Below are 21267 nucleotides of genomic sequence, written 5' to 3' on the forward strand. Positions count from 1 at the left end.
GCCTGGCCCAGCCCTGGATGTTGTGGCCATTCGGGGAGTGAACCAGTAGATGAAAGATCTCCCTGTGTCCCTCCCTCTCTCTGTAACTCTGTCTTTCAAATAAATAAAACCTTTAAAAAAATAGGCGCACACATTTTAACTAACAGACCTTGAGGTAAAGTATGTGAAAGTCAAAATGCCAGGGTGGGTGTTTTGACCATCTGAGATGCCCACATTCCATACTGGAGTGGCTGGGTTCAAGTCCCATCGGTGCTGCAGATTCCAGCTTCCTGCGAATGTGTACCCTGGAGGCAGAAGATGATGGCTCAGTTACTTGGGCCCCTGCCACCCACATGCAAGACCCAGACTGAGTTCCAGGTTACTGGCTTTTTGGCGTAGTCCTGGCTGTTGAAGGCATCTGGGACATGAACCAGCAGATGGAAAATCAATCTCTCTCTCTCTCTCTCTCTCTCTCTCTCTCTCTCTCTCTCTCCTTTCAAATAAATAAATAAATCTTTAAAGACAACAAGAATTCTAGAGAGATAAAGCTACCTGCCTGAGAAGTCACAGGACCAGTACCTAGTTACCCAGGTCAATGGTGCTGACTGTGGCCCACACTGAGGTCATGGGTTCAAGACCTGAGACAGCCCTCAGAGGCAGCAATGCAGAGTGACAGAAATTACAGACACGGGAGTGTTCCTGTTAGGACTTTCAATTTATGATGCACGGATTTGAATTTTTTTTACACCAAAAGAAACACCTTTTAATTACATGTTCCCGTGAACTTTTGGAAGTGCCCTAGTACAAGCCCTGGAGAAGTGAGAGCCAAGGAGAAGGGACATTTCTTGAGGCCTGTGGACAGCAGGTGCAGAGAGCAGCTGCCGGGAGAGGCCTCCCCTGGGAGCCTCTCGGAGGGAGGGAAAACAGGCCAGATGGTGTCAGCGCTTCCACAGAGCATGTCCCAGGAGTCTCCAAGGAAGTTCTACAACTGCTGGGTACTTAGTAACGTGCTAACTTGGGAGAGGGCGTGTGACTGGTGGTTAGGATGCCCACAGCCCACACTGGGGCACCCAGGTTCCCTTCCCACTTCTGGCTCCTGACTCCAGCTTCCTGTCAATGCAGTGGTTGTGGCCAAAAGAATTCAGTTCCTGCCACCCCACGGGAGACCTGGGTTGAATTCTCAGCTCGTAGTTCCTAGCTTCTGCCAATCTGGGCTGCTGGAAGCATTTAGGGAGTGAAGCAGTGGATGGAAGCTCTGTCTGCCTGTCTCTTTGCCTCTCACATAAATAAATAAGTAAATAATTTTATTTATCTTTTAAAAGATTTATTTTTATTTGAAAGGCAGAGTTACAGATAGGCACAGGAAGAGAGACAGAGAGGTCTTCCATCTGCTGGTTCACTCCCCAAATAACCACAATGGCTGTGTCGATCTGAAGCCAGGAGCCAGGAGCCAGGAGCTTCTTCCGGGTCTCCCACACAGGTGCAGGGGCCCAAGGGCTTGGGCCATCCTCCACTGCTTTCCCATATGATAGCAGAGAGCTAGGTCAGAAGTAGAGCAGCTGAGACTTGGACCAGCACCCTTATGGGGCCGGCACTGCAGGAGGCAGCTTTACCTGCTATGCCACAGTGCCGGCCCCATAAGTAAATAATTTTAAAAGGAAGTGTTGTAATTGTCACATCATTAGAACCAGCCTTTGGGAAGGAAATGGCAGGCTGATTCACAGACTTCCAGAGATTTTTGCTTCCTGTTACAACATGCAGAACCTCTGTAGCAGATGTCTCTACAGAAGATTGTTTGCAAGCATGGCAACGTAATTCCCTTCCTGGTATCCACAGCATCGAGGAGCCATCTCTCACGCAGACTCCAGGTTTGGCTGTCTGGCTTGTCTTGATCGGAGAGAAAAAAGCAAATACACCACAAGCAGAGACATGGGAAGGGCATGCACCTTGGACTTGACCTCCCTTTCGCTCCTTGTGACCCTGGGAACACCGCATGAGAGATCACACTCAGGTAAGAACCCCATGGAGTGAGATGAGATGTCCCAGCAGGGTCCTCCCGGCAGGCCAACCAGCCTGCTAACCCACACCTGTGTCAGTGATGCCACTAGCTGCCAGCAACAGCCCACGGCCCAAAGACACATACGGGAACCAGCAGAGAGCGGCGAGCCAACCCAGAACAGGACAGCTTGCTCAGCTGGCCCGGAGCTAAGCCAAATGATTAGTGGTTGAAGCCACTAGGCTTGGGTGTGGTAGAGCATACAGCCGGAGCTGAGGGATCCACCTTCAAACACAACAGTTCACCCTGAAGCAGAAACGCCTTGAGGGCAAGACACAGCTCTTTCTCTATTATTTTAAAAGATTTGTTAATTTATTTGAAAAACAGAGTGACACAGAGAGAGTGAGGGAGAGAGCTTCCCTCCACCAGTTTACCCTCCAAATGGTCACAACCACCAGGGCTGGGCCAGGCTGATGCCAAGAACAAGGAACTCCATCAGGGCCTCCCATGTGGGTGGCAGGGGTCCAAGCACTTGGGCTGTCTTCCGCTGCCTTCCAAGGTGCATTAGCAAGCAGTTGGATTGGAAGCAGAGCAGCTGGGGCTCTAACAGGCACTCCCATCTGGGACGCCAGTGTGGCAAGCTTCGGCTTAACCCTCTGTTAACGGAAGGAAGACCTTTCTCTCTGTCTCTCTCTCTCACTGTCTAACTCATGCCTGTCCAAAAAAAAAAAAAAAAAAAAAAAAGGGATGCAAGAGGCAGAGATATAGTAGGTGGGGGAGGGGGAGGAGGGAGGGGTAGACAGAGAGAGAGACAGAGATCTCCCATCTGCTGGTTCACTCCCCAAATGCCCACAACAGTCCCAGACTGGACTGAGCCCAAGCCAGGAGACAATAACTCAGTCCAGGTTTCCCGTGTGTGTGGCAGGAATCCAACCACCTGAGCCCTCACCTGCTGCTTCCCAGGCTGCACACTGGCAGGAAGCTGGAATCGGGAGCCAGAGCTGAGAATGAAACCCAAGCAACTCCACTATGTGAGGCAGGTGCCCAGATAGATGCAATACCCTGAGGAATTTATCAAGCTGTTTTCCTGTTTTCTTAAAAAGTGCTCCCACCCTAGAGCAGGTCAATGCGTAGTAGAACCATCTGTGTGATGCTGTAAAAATCCCAGTTCCTGGCTGGCAATGTGGCATAGCAGGTAAAGCCGCCACCTGCAGTGCCGGCATCCCATATGGGTGCCGGTTTGAGTCCTGGCTGCCCTACTTCCGATCCAGCTCTCTGCTATGGCCTAGGAAAGCAGTGGAAGATGGCCCAGGTCCTTGGGCCCCTGTACCCGTGTGGGAGACTAGGAAGAAGCTCCTGGCTCCTGGCTTGGGATCAGCGCAACTCCAGCTGTTGCAACCAATTGGGGAGTGAACCAACAGATGGAAGACCTTTCTCTCTCTCTCTCTCTCTCTCTCTCTCTCTCTCTCTCTCTCTCTCTCCCCCTCTGCCTCTGCCTCTGCCTCTCCTTCTCTCTCTGTGTAACTCTGAATTTTAAATAAATAAATATAAAAAATACAGGGCAGCCACCCACCCCCAAGGTGGCTAATCTGAAACACCGCCAACAGTTAAGGCAGCTAAGGCAGCTGATGGACAACTAATCCTTAAATTCGTTCAAGGTCTTACAGTCGGCAGCACCTTGCTCTGCTTGATTTCCCATTTCCACCCCCCTACCACACCTGGACAACTAAGTCCCCCCTCTCCTTCACGGCTGGCTCCCCAGGGCCTGTCTCCTCTGGGGTCCTTGCTCAGGGTCTCCTCCCCACCACCACCTCCCAGCAGGACTCACCATAAGCCAACAGTGGTGGACCTCCCAGGCCCAGCTCCACTGTTGCAGTGACTCCTGGGTACTTGCGTCTCCGTGTGCAGTGATTCTCGGGACACCCCCAACAAAAGGCCAAACCTGGAGCCGAGGTGTTGGAGAAGCAGCCTGAGGGCTGGGGAAGGGGCACACAGGAAGCTGTCTGTATTATTGGGTACCAGGCTGAGCCTAAACGTGACCCTTCCCTCTATGAATTTGTGGCTAGGTTTGAAACATTGGTGTTACGTACGAGTATATGCTATGCCATTTTTTCTAACTTTGATGGCAGAAAAAAAAAGTATTATGAAGATCTGTGAGCTGTTATATTATGTGACTTAAAAGAAAAACCTGTTATTTGTTTTCATTTTATTTGAAAGGTGGGAGAGATAGAGGGAGAGAGGGATAGAGGAAGAGAGGGAGAGAGAGGTTGGTTCTATCCTCTGGTTCCTTCCCCCTGCAAAAGCTAGGGTTGGGCCAGGCCAAAGCCAGGAGCTCAGGTCTCCCACGTGGGCAGCAAGGACCCAGGTACTTGAGCCATCACCTGCTGCCTCCCAAGCTGTGAATTAACAGGGAGCTGGGTTGGAAGTGGAACCGTTGGGACTGGAACCCAAGATCCGACATGGGGTGCAGGTGTCCCAAGTGATGTCTGTCCCTGATGTATTTTAAGCACTTCAGCAAAGTTGTTTGTATGAGTGTGTTGGCTTTGATCTTCACCTTTTTTTTTTTTATTTGACAGATAGAGATAGACAGTGAGAGAGACAGAAAGGTCTTCCTTCTGTTGGTTCACCCTCCTAATGGCCACTATGGCTGGCGCTGCACCGATCCAAAGCCAGGAGCCAGGTGCTTCCTCCTGGTCTCCCATGCGGGTGCAGGGACTCAAGCACTTGGGCCATCCTCCACTGCCTTCCTGGGCCACAGCAGAGAGCTGGACTGGAAGAGGAGCAACCGGGACTAGAACCCAGCACCATATAGGATGATCTTCACCTTTTTAAAAATATTTATTTATTTATTTGAAAGGCAGAGTTTACAGAGAGAGAGAAGGAGAGAGACAGAGAGAGATCTTCCACCTGATGGTTCATTCCCCAAATGGTTGCAATGACTGGGCTGGGCCAGGCCAAAACCAGGAGCCAGGAGCTTCCTCTGGGTCTCCCATATGGGTGCAGGGGCCCAAGCCATCTTCCACTGCTTTCCCACATGCATTAGCAAGTAACTAGATTGGTGGTGGAGAACCCAGGACTCAAACCAGTGCCCATATGGGATGCCGACATTGCAGGCTGTGGCTTTTACAGGCTGAGCCACAACACCAGACCCTGCCCCCATCTTCACCCGTCTTAACTGGGAGCATACAATGTCCTGCTGTTTAGTCAGCACTTGAAAGTTTCCCCAGGAGCTCATATTCCAGAGAGGAAACCCTTAGCCCTTCGGTCGGCTTTGTTCACTCACACACTGGCTTTTGTAGCTGACTACACTGGTGAAATGACCCAGGTTAAACTAGGTTGGTTGGCGGCTTCAGATACTGTTATGTGGTGATCCTCCTGCTCCCCCCAGCGCCGTCACCCTTGATTCTGGCATGATGTCCAAGGCTCCTGCACCCCTACCTAGTATGTTGGGCTTCCCGGGGCTTCCCTGCCCCCGTCCTGGGTGGGTCTGTGCAGCCCTGCTGCTGGCCGCTACCCAGCCTGCTGCAAGCAAACCTTCCTTTCATAGAAGTTCCTGCAAGTGCAGGGAACCCACAGAACAGGCCCCGCAACGCCTCTTTGCCAGCTTGCTGGTCAATATGTGTAGGCATGACGGAGTTCTCTGCTCTGAGACTCCCTGTCTTTGCAGCCAGCTGTCTCGTGGGAGGTGGCTTCCTCAGGACAAAGCCAGTAGCCCTGAACCACTTTTCACTTTCTGCAGTGACTCAGATCCATTCCTTCTTCAAAGGGAGTCCCTGGAGGCCGACGCCAGCACACCCATCACGGACAGCGCTCTGCCACCTGGTTCTGTGGAGTTCGCTCAAGTGTGGGGGCTGAGGGATGGCCAGGGTCCCGGCCGTCGAGGAAATAAGCACTGATTTGTGAAATGCCTAAAGAGCTTTTTGTTGTCAGTGGGATGAATTGAAGAAAGACACTTGGGGAGAGGAGGTGTGGAATCCTCCCAGCTAGAGAGAACTCAGTTCGTAAAGCAGACAGAGGCCCGTGGGCCTACGCAGGGATGCCTTCAGCAGTCACACAGCTGTGCAAGAGGCAGAGAGGAGAGCCACAAGCAAACAAAGCCTGAAAGACAGATCCTTGGAGGACCCACAGCACATGATCAACACGGCCCGAGGCCCCAGGGCCTCTGTATGATGTAAGCAAGGACATGATTGCCCAGCCACGCCCCTGGACACCTCCCACCCCAGGGGAAAGGCCAGATCTCTTGGGGCAGCCGCCAAGGAGAAGGAAAGCGATTCCTGCTTAACCCCAGAGCTGCTGATTGTCAAAACAGAAATAAACCAGAGGCCAGAATCGGGCTCAACACAGCTTCTGATCAGAGCAGAGCAGACAAGGAGAGCCCAAGAAACGGTCACAGTGACAAGTGGCTTTAGGTCCTGGTTTTGTTTGTTAACCTGATTACAGTAGAAATAACTCAAGGGCAAGCAAGCATTTTATCTGTGAGTTTCCTGTTTAAGTCAGCATGTAGCATGCAGAAGAACCAGTGTAGGGGCCGGTGTTGTGATATAGTTGGGTAAAAGCTGCTGCCTGTGATTCCTGCCTCCCATATGGGTGCTGGTTCGAGTCCCGGCTGCTCCACTTCCGATCCAGCCCTTTGCTACTGCACCTGGGAAAAGCAGCCCGAGTGCTTGGGCCCCTGCACCCACACGTGGGAGACCCAGATGAAGCTCCTGGCTTCGGTCTGGCCCAGTCCTGGCCTATGTGGCTATTTGGGAAGTGAACCAGCAGATGGAAGATCTCTCTCTCTCTCTCTCTCTCTCTCTCTCTCTGTAGCTCTGCCTTTCAAATAAAGTAATTTTTTTTTTTTGAGACGTGTGAGCCCTTATCGCTGAACAGGCTACTTAAGGGAAATGCAGCAGGTGGGTGGGTGACCCCAGTGGCGCCGGTACTTCACAGGCTTGTAGGTGATGGGGAACTCGCCCAGGTAATGCCGGGTCATCTCCGGCTTGATTTCCACCTGGGTGATGGTCTTGCCATCGTGCCCGCCCACCACGCTGCCCGTCATCCCAGGCAGGATGACCACGACCCACACGTGTGTCTACACCACCTCCGGCTTCTCCGTGGGAGGCGCCTCCCTCCTGGCTCTGTGCACGCACTTCGGTAGCGAGCACCGCCTCCGCCGCGCGCCCCGCCGTGGCCCGGGCACTGGACCACTGTGCAGCTGCTCCGAGGATGTGTCCCGCAGGCCACCAGCGGGTCGAGATCCACACCATGGTAGGTGAGCTCGGTGCAGGTCCGCCCGGCCTCTGCTCCGCTTACACCATCTCGTCGGCTTCCCGGGAAGGTAAATACATCTTTAAAAACATACAAGAATCTGTGTAGCTGTCAGCCCCGTAGGACATGGAGTCTGTCTGGGGAGATAAAACACATGAAGACAGCGAGGGTACTTTTAGAAAAAAGTTCATGAAACATGGTATGAAAAGAGTTTATTTTGGTGCAAAAGTTTTTAAAATCTGTGTATCTGAAGGGCATCATCAAGTTTACAGAAATGGGTATTATCAAAAGACTGTGCATGGATTTCAGAATTCTTTTGCACCAAAATAACCCTATGCTTTAAAAAAAGAGATTTATTCATTCATTTGAGAGGTAGAATTACAGACAGAGAGAGCGAGAGACAGAGAGAAAGGTCTTCCACCAGCTGGTTCACTCCCCAGATGGCCGCAATGGCTGGAGCTGGGCCAATCCAAAGCCAGGAGCCAGGAGCTTCTTCTGGGTTTCCGGTGTGGATGTGGGGGCCCACACACTTGGGTCATCTTATGCTGCTTTCCCAGGCCATAGCAGAGAGCTGTATCAGAAGAGGAGCAGCAGGGTACGAACCAGCATCCATATGGGATGCCAGCGCTGCAGGCAGAGGCTTAGCCCATCACACAGAGAACCTCCGTCCACCATTCACTCCTCCAATATCCACAACAGCCACGGGGGTGGGCCAGGCCAAAACCAGGAGCCTGGGCTTCAGTCAGGGTCTCTCATGTGGGTGGCAGGGACCCAAGTACTTGGGCCATTATTCACTGCCTCCCAGGGTGGGCATTAGCGAAAATGGATCATAAACAGGACTTGAACCAGGTACTCTGATATGGGATGTGGGCAGCCCAAGCAGCAAATTAACCACTGCTCCAAACGCCGGCCCCTCACTGTATCTTTTTTTTTTTTTTAATACTTTATTCATTTACTTGAGAGGCAGAATTACAGAGAAGGGGGAAGAGAGCGAGAGAGCTCCTCCACCTGCTGGTTCACTCCCCACAAGGCTGCAACGGCTGGGCATGGAAGCTGAAGCCAGGAGCTGAGATCTTGCTCTGGGTCTCTCACGTGAGTATCAGGGGCCCAAGTTCTTTGGGAATCTGTGCTTTCCCAGGTACACTAGCTGGCAGCCGGATCGGAAGTGGAGCAGCCAGGACCCCAGCTGGCACTCCTATGGGATGCTGGTATCGCAGTGGGTGGCTTAATCCGCTGCACCACAACGCCAACCCCTGAGTGCACTTTGAGTGGCAAGAGGTGGGAGGAGTAGAAGGAGAAAGCCACTGGGCGAAGGAAGGGGGGTCGTTTACTTTGATTCCCATATGGGAAGGAAGGAGAAAACCCTGAGAAGCTAGTGGGGACCTCGTTCCCCAGCCTTTCCAGGGGTCTGCAAGCCATCAGCCTCTCTGAATTAACTGTGCTCTGCTACAGGGGTCCGAGCTGTTGAGGGCGCCTGTAACCAAGGATGCTGCCCGGAAGTTGTGTTTTCAACATGGGTGTGCTCCCAACAGTGAACGCTTACGGAGCAGCAGCTGCCCAGGACCCAGTGGGGAACACTGATCCAAATCCTTTCTGTCTGTAGCTTGCAGGTGAGCGACTCTCCCATCAGAAGCTGAGGAAGCTGAGCGACCCACGCAACCTCACACAGCTACAAGGCGACAGCCTGATGGGGCAGGTTTCGGTCCAGTGGGTAAGTCGCCACTTGGGGTGCCTGCATCCCATGTCAGAGGGCCTGATTGAAGTCCCAGTTTCTCCACTTCCGATCCAGCTTCCTGCTAACGCATATCCTGGTAGGCAGCGGTGATGGTTCAAGTGCTTGGGTCCCTGCCCAAGAGAAAGAAGAAGTTCCAGGCTCCTGGCTTCAGCCTGGCCCAGTCCTGCCTGTTGCGAGCATTTGAGGAATGAACCAGTGGATGTGTCTGTCTCAGTCAATGGATCCACATGGGTGTGAAGGTATGGAAGACCCATGCCTTCCCCAGAAATAACTAGCAGAGGTTGGTGTGTGTGTGGGGGGGGGGCTGGGCATTGTGGTACAGGGGTTTAAGCTGCTCTTGAGCCCACATCCCATAATAGGGGCAGTTCCAGTCCCAGCTGCTCTGCTTATGATCCGACTCTCTGCTAATGTGCTTGAGAAGCAATAGATGGCTGAGGCTCAAGTATTTGGACCCTTGCCACCCACGTGGGCGACTTGGGTGGAATTCCTGGCTGTTGGCTTTGACCTGGCACAGGAGAACTCTTGCAACTCAACAACCAGAAGACAATCCAGTCAAAAAATGGGCAAAGGACTTGTAGACATTTCTCCTAAGAAGGTAGACAAATGGCCAAACAGCACATGAAAAGGTGTTCAGTGTGCCATGGCCATTGGTTAAATGTAAATCACAACTGTGACGAGATACCACTTCATGCCCACTAGGATGACTAGAACAGAAAAAGAAAAGGAAACTCGCAAGTATGAGAGCAGATGTAGAGAAACTGGAATCCTTGCCACGCTGGTGGTGGGAATGCAAAATGGGCCAGCCTCAGAGGAACCCATCCCAGCAGTTCTGCCAAAAGTTAAGCATAGAGGGTTGTACATCTGGCCTGGAGGTTGATACTGCTGGGGGTGCCTGCGCCCCTTATAAGAGTGCCTGCGTTCAGGTGCCTGCTCCTCTCCTGATTCCACACTCCTGCTAGTGCACTCCATGGAAGGCAGTGGTGATGACTCAAGTCACTGATTTCTGCCATTTACGGAGGAGACCTAGATTAAGTTTCTGGTTCCTACATTGGTCTGGCACTAGCCCAGCCGCTGTAGGCATGTAGGGGGTGAACTAGCAGATGGGCGATCTCTCTCTGTCCCTCTGTCTTTCTCTATTCCTGCTTGTCTGCCTCTCAAATAAATACATATATATTTTTTAAAGTTTAACAGTTTCCGGCCAGCGCCGCAGCTCACTAGGCTAATCCTCCGCCTTGCGGCGCCAGCACACCGGGTTCTAGTCCCGGTCGGGGCGCCGGATTCTGTCCCAGTTGCCCCTCTTCCAGGCCAGCTCTCTGCTGTGGCCCGGGAGTGCAGTGGAGGATGGCCCAAGTACTTGGGCCCTGCACCCCATGGGAGACCAGGAGAAGCACCTGGCTCCTGCCATCGGATCAGTGTGGTGCGCCGGCCGCAGCGCGCCAGCCGTGGCGGCCATTGGAGGGTGAACCAACGGCAAAAGGAAGACCTTTCTCTCTGTCTCTCTCTCTCACTGTCCACTCTGCCTGTCAAAAAATTTAAAAAAAAAAAATTAAAAGAAAAGAAAAAAAAGTTTAACAGTTTCCTTGATTCAGCAATTCCACTTCTAGGTGTACACACAAGAAATGAAAAAAACACATCCACATAGAAATTTACACACAAATGTTTATAGTGACATTAGTTGTTTACAGTAGCTAGTGGGGAAGACAGCCCAAACATCAGCAACTAATGACGGGATAAGCAACACATGGGCATCCTTACAATGGACCAGTATTCAGCCATGAGAAGGGATGAAGTGCGGGAAGTTGCACTGAGTGAAAGAAGCCCGCGGCAGTAGGTCACGTGCTGTGTGGTTCTGTTTACGTGAAACTCCCAGAATAGACAAATCCATTAGGAAGGAAAGCAGACCAGGGGTTCCTAGGGGGTGGGAGAGGGAGACCTGAGGACTACTTACTTGATGGGTACAGAGTTTCTTTCTTTTTAGGGGTGATAGAACAATCTAGAAAGGAGAGAGAGCTAGTGGTTATACAACATTGTGAACACACTAAGTGCTGCTGAATTACTAATTCAAAATTAACAAAAAATTGTTATTTATTTATTTATGGGAAAGGCAGAGAGAGAGAATCTCCCACCTGCTGGCTCACTCCCCATGTGCTATGGCCACAACAGCCATGGCAGGTGGGCCAGGCTGAAGGCAGGAACCAGAAACTCATTCCAGGTCTCCCAGGTGGGTGACAGGGACCCAAGTACTTGAGCCATCGCTGATGTCTCCCAGGGTGTGCATGAGCAGGAAACTTGATCAGAAGCAGAGCCAGGACTTAAACCCAGGAGGGCATCTTGAGTGGCATTTAAACCCCTGCACCAGTGCCCACCTCAAATTGTTAAATGATTTTTTTTTATATTTATTTTACTTGAAAGTCAGAGTTACACGGAGAGAGGAGAGGAAGAGAGAGAAAGAGAGAGAGAGAGAGAGAGATCTTCCATCTGCTGGTTCACTCCCCAATTAGCTGCAATGGCCGGAGCTGCAACAGGCCTGGGAATTGTACCCCTGGGTACTCACGGCTGCTCCCGGAGGTGGAGTCCAGTAGAAGCCCCCAGAGAAGCGCTGTGGGGGAGCTTGTTCATAAGCCACGCTGGGGTTGGCGGTGTGTATGAGTGTGTGGCTGTGTAAACTTAGTGTGTGAATGCATATGAACGTCGGGGTGTGGGTGAATGTGTGAGTGGGAGTCTCTGTGTGAACACGTGCAAGGGTCTGAGGATGTGTTTGTGAAAGTTTATGTGTGGCCGGTTGCTCCTCTTCCAGGCCAGCTCTCTGCTGTGGCCCAGGAGTGCAGTGGAGGATGGCCCAAGTGCTTGGGCCCTGCACCCCATGGGAGACCAGGAGAAGCACCTGGCTCCTGCCTTCAGATCAGCATGGTGCGCCAGCTGCGGCAGCCATTGGAGGGTGAACCAACGGCAAAGGAAGACTTTTCTCTCTGTCTCTCTCACTGTCCACTCTGCCTGTCAAAAAAAATAAAAAAAACGTTTATGTGTGAGTGTGTGGATTGTGAGTCAGAGAGTTTCCATGTGAATTTCTTTGTGTGAACGTGTGTGAGAATATGTGAGTGGATGTGGGAACATGTAGTTTATGAAAGTTTGTGTGTACTGTTTCTGTGTGTGATAACGTTTGTGAATGTATGAGAACATGAGAACATGTGTGACTGTGAACATGTGTGTGTGAACTGCGAGGACGTGTGTGTGGTGTGAGAACATGTGAGTGTATGTGTGGTGTGTGTGAGAATGTATTATGAGAACATATGTGTGACTGTGAACATGTGTGTGAGAATGTGTGTATGTGAAATGTGTGAGTGTATGTGTATATGTGAGAATGGGTGTGTGGTGTGTGAGAACATGTGACTGAGCATGTGTGTGTGGTGTGAGAACATGTGACCGAACATGTGTATATTGAGAATGTGTGAGTGATGTGAGAACATGTGACTGAACATGTGTAGTGTATATTGAGAATGTGTGTGTGGTATGAGAACATTTATATCGAGAATGTGTGGTATGTGAGAACATGTGCTGAACATGTGTATATGTGAGAATGTGTGTGTGGTGTGAGAACATGTGACTGAACATGTGTATATTGAGAATGTGTGTGTGGTGTGAGAACCTGTGACTGAACATGTGTATATCAAGAATGTGTGTGGTGTGAGAACATGTGACTGAACATGTGTATATCGAGAATGTGTGTGGCGAGAACGTGTGTGAGAGAACATGTGTTGAGAGAACATGTGTGGCATGTGTGAGAACACACGTGTGGAGTGGGGGGGCACGCAGTCAGGGCTGGCAGGGCTCTGTGAGGACGGGAACAGGGCCTGAGCCCTGGCACAGGGGCCCCCACCCCTCTGGGCTGCGCGGTGGGGAGGGGATGAGGGGACAGGGGAGAGGGCCAGGGAGATTGGCAGGGGAGATACCTCACGATCAGATTTCATTTCTGGCTCCTCTGAGGGCATTTGTTTTGGGGGAAAAAAAGTTGGGGATTGAGGGGTGACATTTAGAAATGACAAGAGGAGGCTCTTGGGAAAAGTTAGAAGCCATCATTCTAAATCTTCTGGAAAACGAACCCCGAAAAGTTTCACTGGAGCGCTGCTGCTTCCACGTGGGAGACCCAGGAATCAGAAGCCCTAAGGCTCAGGGCGGCGGCTCACCCTCCGGCTGCCCCAGTGGCGCCGCCTGCCGGCCGGGTCCAAGACCACAGGCCACGCAGGGGACCTGCAGCTGGACCAACCCGGAGCCACGCTAGGAGGAAAACTTCTCCACGGACAGGGCTAATGCCTGGAGGCCCGCAGGACTGGGCACGGGGCAGAGAGGACACTGCTCCTCCCAGGGCACCTGTGAGGCCGCAGGCGGGCTGTTGGTGGTGCAGACGCCGCCCTGGGCTGCGGGGGCGCTGTGAGCACGGCGTTCCTGTCTCTTTAGATCAGAAGCTCAGGGTTTAGTGCAGATTTATTTATTTGACAAGCAGAGTGGCACACACACACACACACACAGAGAGAGAGAGAGAGAGAGAGAGCGCGAGGGAGACACCTTCCATCTGCTGTTTCACTCCTCAGTAGCTGGGGCTGGGCCGAGCCTAAGCCAGGAGCCAGGAAAACTCCATCCAGGTCTCCGAGGTGAGTGGCAGGGGCCCAGGTATCTGGGCCACCTTCCCCTGTCTTCCCAGGCACGTTAGCAGGGAGCTGGATCAGAAGCAGAGCAGCTGGCACTCGAATCGGGGTGCTGGCCGCACAGGCGGCACCCTAACCTGCACCACAAGGCTGGCCCCTTACCCCTAGTGAGTCGCAATCCATCAGTTAATAATGAAGAAGCATCAGAGCTCTGGGTCACCCTTGGAGACGATGTGGGCTGCAGCCTGGCCCATGCCCCTGGTGGGAGCAGGTGCCATCAACAGGTCGTGGGAGGCCTGATTCATGAGCTGGCCTCTGGGTTTCAGGAGGAAAGTGGGTTAGGTCATCTCCAGCATCTATACACACCTGACGTGGGAGCTAGGGATGCAACTGGGGTCTTCGATTTGAAAGAACAAGATATAGTCCTAGCGAGTTTCAGGAAAAGCTTTCACAAAAACTCTCCCTGGAAAAATGAGTGCCGTTCTTCCCAGGGATGAGCTGGGAATGTGAGTTATGTCTGGGAGTGAGCGACTTTCCACTAAAGAGTGACCCCGTGGTTAGCTGATTGGCACAATGGTTAAGCTGCCACTTGGGACGCCACATCCCGTATTGGAGTGTCTGCCTCCACTTCCCATTCCAGCCCCCTCTTAGTGCATGCCCTTGGGTGTAGTGGGGATGGCTCAAGTAGTTGGGGGAGTCCCTGCCACGCACGTGGGAGACCCCGATTGAGTTCCCAGCTCCCAGCTTCCACCTGGCCCAGTCCTGGCTGTTGCAGGTATTTGGGAAGTGAACCAGTGAATGGAAGATCTCTCTCTCTCTCTCCTCTATGTCTTTCAAATAAATAAAAATTTCAGAAGAATTATCAAGGGGGAGAATGTGCACCTGATTTGCTGAGGCTCAAGGAAAGAGGGGTGGTCTCGAGCTGTCTGACCCACGAGGCAGTCCCCGTAACGAAAGCAAGTGAGTGATTCTGTTCCCAGTAGCATAGCAGAATGCTGTGCCACGGGACAAGTTCTTCAGCCCCATCACGCCCTGCCTTCCTCCTCGTTCTGTGTTCCTGGTAACAATCACAGCTGGCACTGACAGCCGCTCCCCACAGGGACTTTTCTAGCACTTTTTTTTTTTTTTTGTACAGGCAGAGTGGACAGTGAGAGAGAGAGACAGAGAGAAAGGTCTTCCTTTTGCCGTTGGTTCACCCTCCAGTGGCCACCGCAGCCAGCGCGCTTCGGCCGGCGCACTGCGCTGATCCGAAGCAAGGAGCCAGGTGCTTCTCCTGGTCTCCCATGGGGTGCAGGGCCCAAGCACCTGGGCCATCCTCCACTGCACTCCCGGGCCACAGCAGAGAGCTGGCCTGGAAGAGGGGCAACCGGGACAGAATCCGGCGCCCCGACCGGGACTAGAACCCGGTGTGCCGTCGCCGCAAGGCGGAGGATTAGCCTATTGAGCCACGGCGCCGGCCTTTTCTAGCACTTTTACAATGAATTACTTAATCCCCATAATACCCAAGGAGATAACTGCAATTATGTCCCCATTTTATAGATGAGAAAAATTGAGGAGCCTACAGAAGAGGGAAGTGACCTGACCGAAGCCATGCAGCCATGCAGGGAAAACAGAAGTTCAGATCCAGCAATCGGGCTGAACATGCCCCGCCCCACTAGGTCCCTGGGGACATGTGTGCACGTGTGTGTGTGAGTAGTGCATGTGTGTGCACACGCGTGTGCATGTGTGTGGGGGGAATAGAAGCTTCACTCTGAATAACTGAAGAGCCCTCTGGTACCCTGCCAGGACAGAGCCTGCAGTGGGTCTGTCCAGCTTTATTGCCCTTGACCCAGCGGGGACAGAGGCAGGGTCATCGGCAGTCAGGGAGACAGGGCTGAGGGATGAGGAGGAGGCCTGGAGGACACTGTGGGAGAAGACGAGCTGAGAGCACAGCCAGGCCCCAGTGGCCTGCGAGGCTGACCCGGGAGCAGTGGAGGGAGGCGCGGGGCCCCGCTCGATCCTGCACTTGTCCTTGAGAACCAGGAACTCCGTCCTCTCTCCCAAAGCCCCTCAGCAGGCTCGGCTTGGCTGTGTAAGATCTCCCCATCCCGTTTGTGTCAGCTCTGCTCTCGCCTTCCAGGCACCTGCTGCAGCCTGCATCACTCCCGATTCTAACTTCTGCCCATTTCAGGGTCTGGGGAAGCCACCCGACATGACGCAGATTTGAGATGTCTGAGCGTTTGACGACTTTTGATTTGACTGCCCATTTCTTCCAAGAGAAGTCCCGATCTCAAGTGACAGAGGTCATGGGAAGCAGCAGGTTGATGGGACGGCGGCCATGACCAAGGGCACTGGGGGATGTGAACAGCACAGAGCAGACTTATGCCTTGCTTGGAGGCCGGCGCAATGGTTAACTTGATGTCAGTGGACTGAGTTAAAGGGATGCCCAGATATCTGGTACAGTTATTTCTGGTTGTGTCCCTGTGGGCGTTTTCGTAAGAGAACAGTATTGGCATCAGCACACTGAGTAAAGGTTGTCCCCCTGGATGCCCTAGATGGTCATCACCCAGTGTGTTGAGGGCGGATAGAACAAGAGAGCAGTAGACGGAGTAAAGGTTGTCCCCCTGGATGCCCTAGATGGTCATCACCCAGTGTGTTGAGGGCGGATAGAACAAGAGAGCAGCAGACGGCTGAGCTCCCTGTCTGTCTCTCCCCCTCTCTCCCGTCAGGCTGGTACCTTCATTTTCTCCTGATCTCAGACAATGGAGCCCTCCTTCTCAGGCCTTTGCGCTACAAGACTTACAGCAGCACCTCCCTACCTAACCCCCTTCCCAAGGCTTAGTCTCCTACCGGGAACTACATCACCGGCTCTGCTGGTTCTCACACCTTCGGACTCAGCCCGGATCTCAGCACTGGTTTCCTTGGGTCTCTTGCAGAAGATCATGGGACCTCCCTGTTTCCATTATCTTGCAAGCCAATTCCCATAACAAATCTCTCTCCACATACGTGTATACACACATGTGTATATATATATAATCTATATTACATACATATGTAGAGAGAGACTTCAAAAAATTAATGGAAAAATAGAACTCAACAATAAGTTTATGTTGGTGCAAAAATATTTTTTAAATTTGTATTTTTTATTCATCACAGGAATTTTTCCATGAACTTGTTGAAGACCCCTTGTGCATTCTTCAGCCTCCTTCTGTTCTTCTTCATCATCATGATCATCCTCCCCCTCTCACCATCACTGCTTGGAGCTCTTATGCCCAGGCAGTGTTGCGCCCATTGAGCCACTTCACTTCCGTGGTCATGGGAGAAGTCGCTCATGTGCTGAGCTCTGGAGCGCCCTGATTTCACGCCCTTTTCCCCAGTCAACCACCATGTAACTTCCGGAGAGACATCTCGTTTGCTTTTCGCCATCTGCTCGTGAGGAGGAATTGTAGAAGTGACGTGTTCATCACCCAGACTAAAATATATAAGGAAAAAAAGTACCAGTTGCAATGCTTGGCCCTTGATAAGTCATTAGTTCCTCTTTTATCCTCCACTTTGTGGGCCTGTGTTCCCACTAATTAGTGCCACTAGATGGCGGACTACCCAGGCAATCAAATTCATAAGGTAAAAGACTCCCTGGGTTGTCCCTAACTATATTAGATGGTGGGTTTTTTTTTTAACTTTTATTTAATAAATATAAATTTCCAAAGTACAGGGTTTTTTGTTTGTTTGTTTGTTTGTTTTGACAGGCAGAGTGGACAGTGAGAGAGAGAGAGAGACAGAGAGAAAGGTCTTCCTTTTACCGTTGGTTCACCCCCCAATGGCCGCCGCGGCTGGCACACTGTGGCTGGCGCACCATGTTGATCCGATGTCAGGAGCCAGGTGCTTCTCCTGGTCTCCCATGGGGTGCAGGGCCCAAGCACTTGGGCCATCCTCCACTGCACTCCTGGGCCACAGCAGAGAGCTGGCCTGGAAGAGGGGCAACCGGGACAGAATCTGGCGCCCCGACCGGGACTAGAACCCGGTGTGCTGGCGCCGCTAGGTGGAGGATTAGCCTAGTGAGCCACGGCGCCGGCCCAAAGTATAGTTGATGGATTACAATGGCTTCCCGCCCCCCCCATAACTTCCCTCCCACTTGCAACTCTCCCATCTCCTGCTCCCTCTCCCATTCCATTCACATCAAGATTCATTTTCAATTATCTTTATATACAGAAGATCAATTTAGTACAAATTAAGTAAAGATTTCAACAGTTTGCACCCACACTGAAACACATAGATGGTGGTTTTAATGTGTCAAAGAAATGTGGCTTTCTCATTCCAGATCTTTGCAGGTGTAAATCCTTAGGCAACAAAGAGCTCATTGGACAGGGAAACTGTTGAATGCTGGGGCCTGGCCAGAGCTTAGCATCACTCTACTAGGGAGTCCTCACCGGTGTGCCTGCTATTCTGCCATTGTTGACTGCTACTTTCTTCCTGTGTTCTTGGCACTGGCTGGCCACAGTGCCGACTCCCTATGGGGAGAGCTCTCTGTATTTGCAGCAATATGTTCGTTGAGATAATTCTATTGGAAAGTTTGCCGGCCACAAATCACTCTGACACTGTTCCCAAGAACTCAAAAGACAAGCCTCAGCAGGGGGTGAGTATTTGGCATAGCAGTTAAGACACTGCTTGAGATTCCCGTGCTCCAGATCAGAGCTCCTAGGTTAGAATCTCAGCTCCACATTTGATTCCCGCTTCCTGCTGATGTGCACCCTGGGAGGCAGCAGGGATGGCTCAAATTGTTGTCCCTGCCACCCACATGGGAGACCCAGATTGAGTTCCACGCTGGTGGCTTCATCCTGGCCCAGCCTCGGCTGCTGCAGGGATTTGGGGAATAAGCCACAGAATGCAAGACCTGTCTGTCTCATTACCTTTCAAACAGACACGCAGAGAGAATTGAACTTCAGAGAAGCTTCAATGAGCGTTTGCACAAAAATAGAGTCACAGCTTAGCCTCTTCTCCCGTGTGTGATAAATAATGACTGGAAACACTGTTTACTGTATTCCAGTTCCTACAGTAAGACTTCATATTAACCCTCTGAGAAGTTGGTATTATTTTTCCAAGAAAGTTGTCTTTATTTAGCAATTGCAACTCGGTTCAGCATTTGAAAAGTCAATGGAATTTCTGTATTAAGAGAACAAGGGAGGGCCGGTGCCGCAGCTCACTAGCCTAATCCTCCGCCTTGCAGCGCTGGCACACCGGGTTCTAGTCCCGGTGGGGGCGCCGGATTCTTTCCTGGTTGCCCCTCTTCCAGGCCAGCTCTCTGCTGTGGCCAGGGAGTGCAGTGGAGAATGGCCCAGGTGCTTGGGCCCTGCACCGCATGGGAGACCAGGAGAAGCACCTGGCTCCTGCCTTTGGATCAGCGCGGTGCGCCGGCCGCGGCAGCCATTGGAGGGTGAACCAACGGCAAAGGAAGACCTTTCTCTCTGTCTCTCTCTCTCTCTCACTGTCCACTCTGCCTGTCAAAAAATAAAAATAAAAAAATATAAAAAAAAGAGAACAAGGGAGGGAAATTACCTAATTTAACTCAGAAGTACTTGGGAGTTTGACACATTCAACAGCTGTACAAAGTGAAAACCTGTAACAGGCTGTGAGTAGCAGGAAACTTCAGTGTGAGAAAGGCATCTGCAAACACCACAGCAGTCTTACTTTTTTCGTGTGAAAGGTAATTAGAATAGAAAGTTCTGTACCCTATTCTTCCCCACTAATTATTCTTGTTCACAACATTGTGGTAGGGGTGGACATTTAGCATGGTGTTTAGGCTGCCACGTGGGAAGCCTTCATTCCAGGAGAGGGCCTGGGTTCAAGGCCTACTTCTGCTCCAGAGTCCAGCTTCCTGTTACTGTACACCCCGGGGGGCAGCAGGTGATGGCTCGAGGACTTGGGTCCCTGCCACCCATGTGGGAGACCTGGCTGGAGTTCCTGGCTTCTGGCTTCAGCTTGGTCCTGTTTCTGCTATTGGGGGAATTGGGGAGTGAACGAAGAGATAAGAGGTCTGTCTATCTATGCTTTTCAAAGAAATAAAAATAAAATTGTGGTAAACTATATCTAACATAAAACTATCATTTTAACCACCTTTTTATTATAATCCCTAGGTTCTATTTTTTAAATTTTTTGAAGATTTATTTATTTATTTGAAAGTCAGAGTTACACACAGAGAGAAGGAGAGGCAGAGAGAGAGAGAGAGAGAGAGAGAGGTCTTCCATCTGCTGGTTCACTCCCCAGTTAGCTGCATTGGCTGGAGCTGTGCTGATCTGAAGCCAGGAGCCAGGAGCTTCCTCCGAGTCTCTTACGCAGGTACAGGGGCCCAACGCTTGGGCCATCTTGTACTACTCTCCCAGGCCATAGCAGAGAGCTGGATCAGAAGTGGAGCAGATGGGATTCCAACCAGTGCCTATATGGGATGCCAGCGCTGCAGGCTGGGGCTTTAACTTGCTGTGCCACAGCACCGGCTCCAACCAACTTAGCTTTGACAACAAGGCTAAAAACATTCACTGTTGGAGCAGTCACACTTTTAAAATTCTATTATTATTACCAAACACTTACTCCTATTTGTATGATCAATTTAACACTTAATCCTATCCCTATGATCACTTTAACAATTAAAATATATCTTTTTTTATCAACCCACTTATAGGGATTTGGCATCCCATGGCAAGTTTTTAAACTGTACTTCCTCCTTCTCAATTTGTGTCCTTTTGATTAATTTTTCTTGCCTAATGGCTCTGGCTAAAGCTTCCAGGACTATATTGAAGAGCAATGGTGAGAGTGGGCATATCTGTCTGGTACCTGATCTCAGTAGAAATGCTGAGATGCTGGCCTTGGGTGTGTCATAAATTGCCTTGATTGTGTTGAGGAATTTTCCTTCTATACCCAATTTGCTTAAAGTTTTCATCATGAAAGGGTGTTGTATTTTATCAAATGCTTTCTCTGCATCTATTGAGATAATCATATGGTTTTTTGTTGTTCAGTTTGTTAGTGTAATGTATCACATTGATTGATTTGTGAATGTTGACCTATCCCTGCATACAAGGATTAAATCCTACTTGGTGTGGGTGAATGATCTTTCTGATGTGTTGTTGGATTTGACTGGCTAGTATTTTGTTGAGGATTTTTGCATCTATGTTCTTCAGGGAAATTGGCTTGTAGTTCTCTTTCTTTGTTGCATCTTTTTCAGGTTTAGGAATTAAGGTGATGCTGGCTTCAAAGAAAGAATTTGGGAGGATTCCCTTCCTTTCAGTTGTTTTGAACAGCTTGAGAAGAATTAGAGTTAGTTCTTCTTTAAACATCTGGTAGAATTCAGCAGTGAAGCCATCTGGTCCTGGACTTTTCTTTGTTGGAAGGGTCTTTATTACTGATTTAATTTCCATCTTGGTTATGGGTCTGTTTAGGTTTTCTATGTCTTCATGGCTCAATTTGGTTAGGTTGTAGGTGTCCAGGAATCTATCCATTTCTTCTAGGTTTCCTGGTTTGTTGGAATACAGATCTTTGTGGTAATTTCTGATGATTATTTTTATTTCTGTGGTGTTTGTTGTTACATTTCCTTTTTCATCTCTGATTTTATTGATTTGGGTCTTTTTTTTTATTTGGTTAGTTGCTCCAATGGTATATCAATTTTGTTTATTTTTTCAAAAAACAGCTTTTTATTT

At 50.8% G+C, this 21267-nt stretch overlaps 1 long non-coding RNA gene across 1 annotated transcript; it reads left to right on the forward strand.

Moving 5' to 3' along the window:
• The first annotated feature begins 7025 nt into the window (after window positions 1–7025).
• Window positions 7026–17290, forward strand: LOC138845044 (uncharacterized). Its single transcript, XR_011381730.1, has 3 exons — window positions 7026–8317; window positions 8829–8936; window positions 16739–17290. It is a non-coding gene; the product is annotated as an uncharacterized lncRNA (long non-coding RNA).
• Window positions 17291–21267: the final 3977 nt, after the last annotated feature.

This window comes from Oryctolagus cuniculus, chromosome 13 (genome assembly GCF_964237555.1).
Source record: "Oryctolagus cuniculus chromosome 13, mOryCun1.1, whole genome shotgun sequence".
NCBI lineage: Eukaryota > Metazoa > Chordata > Mammalia > Lagomorpha > Leporidae > Oryctolagus > Oryctolagus cuniculus.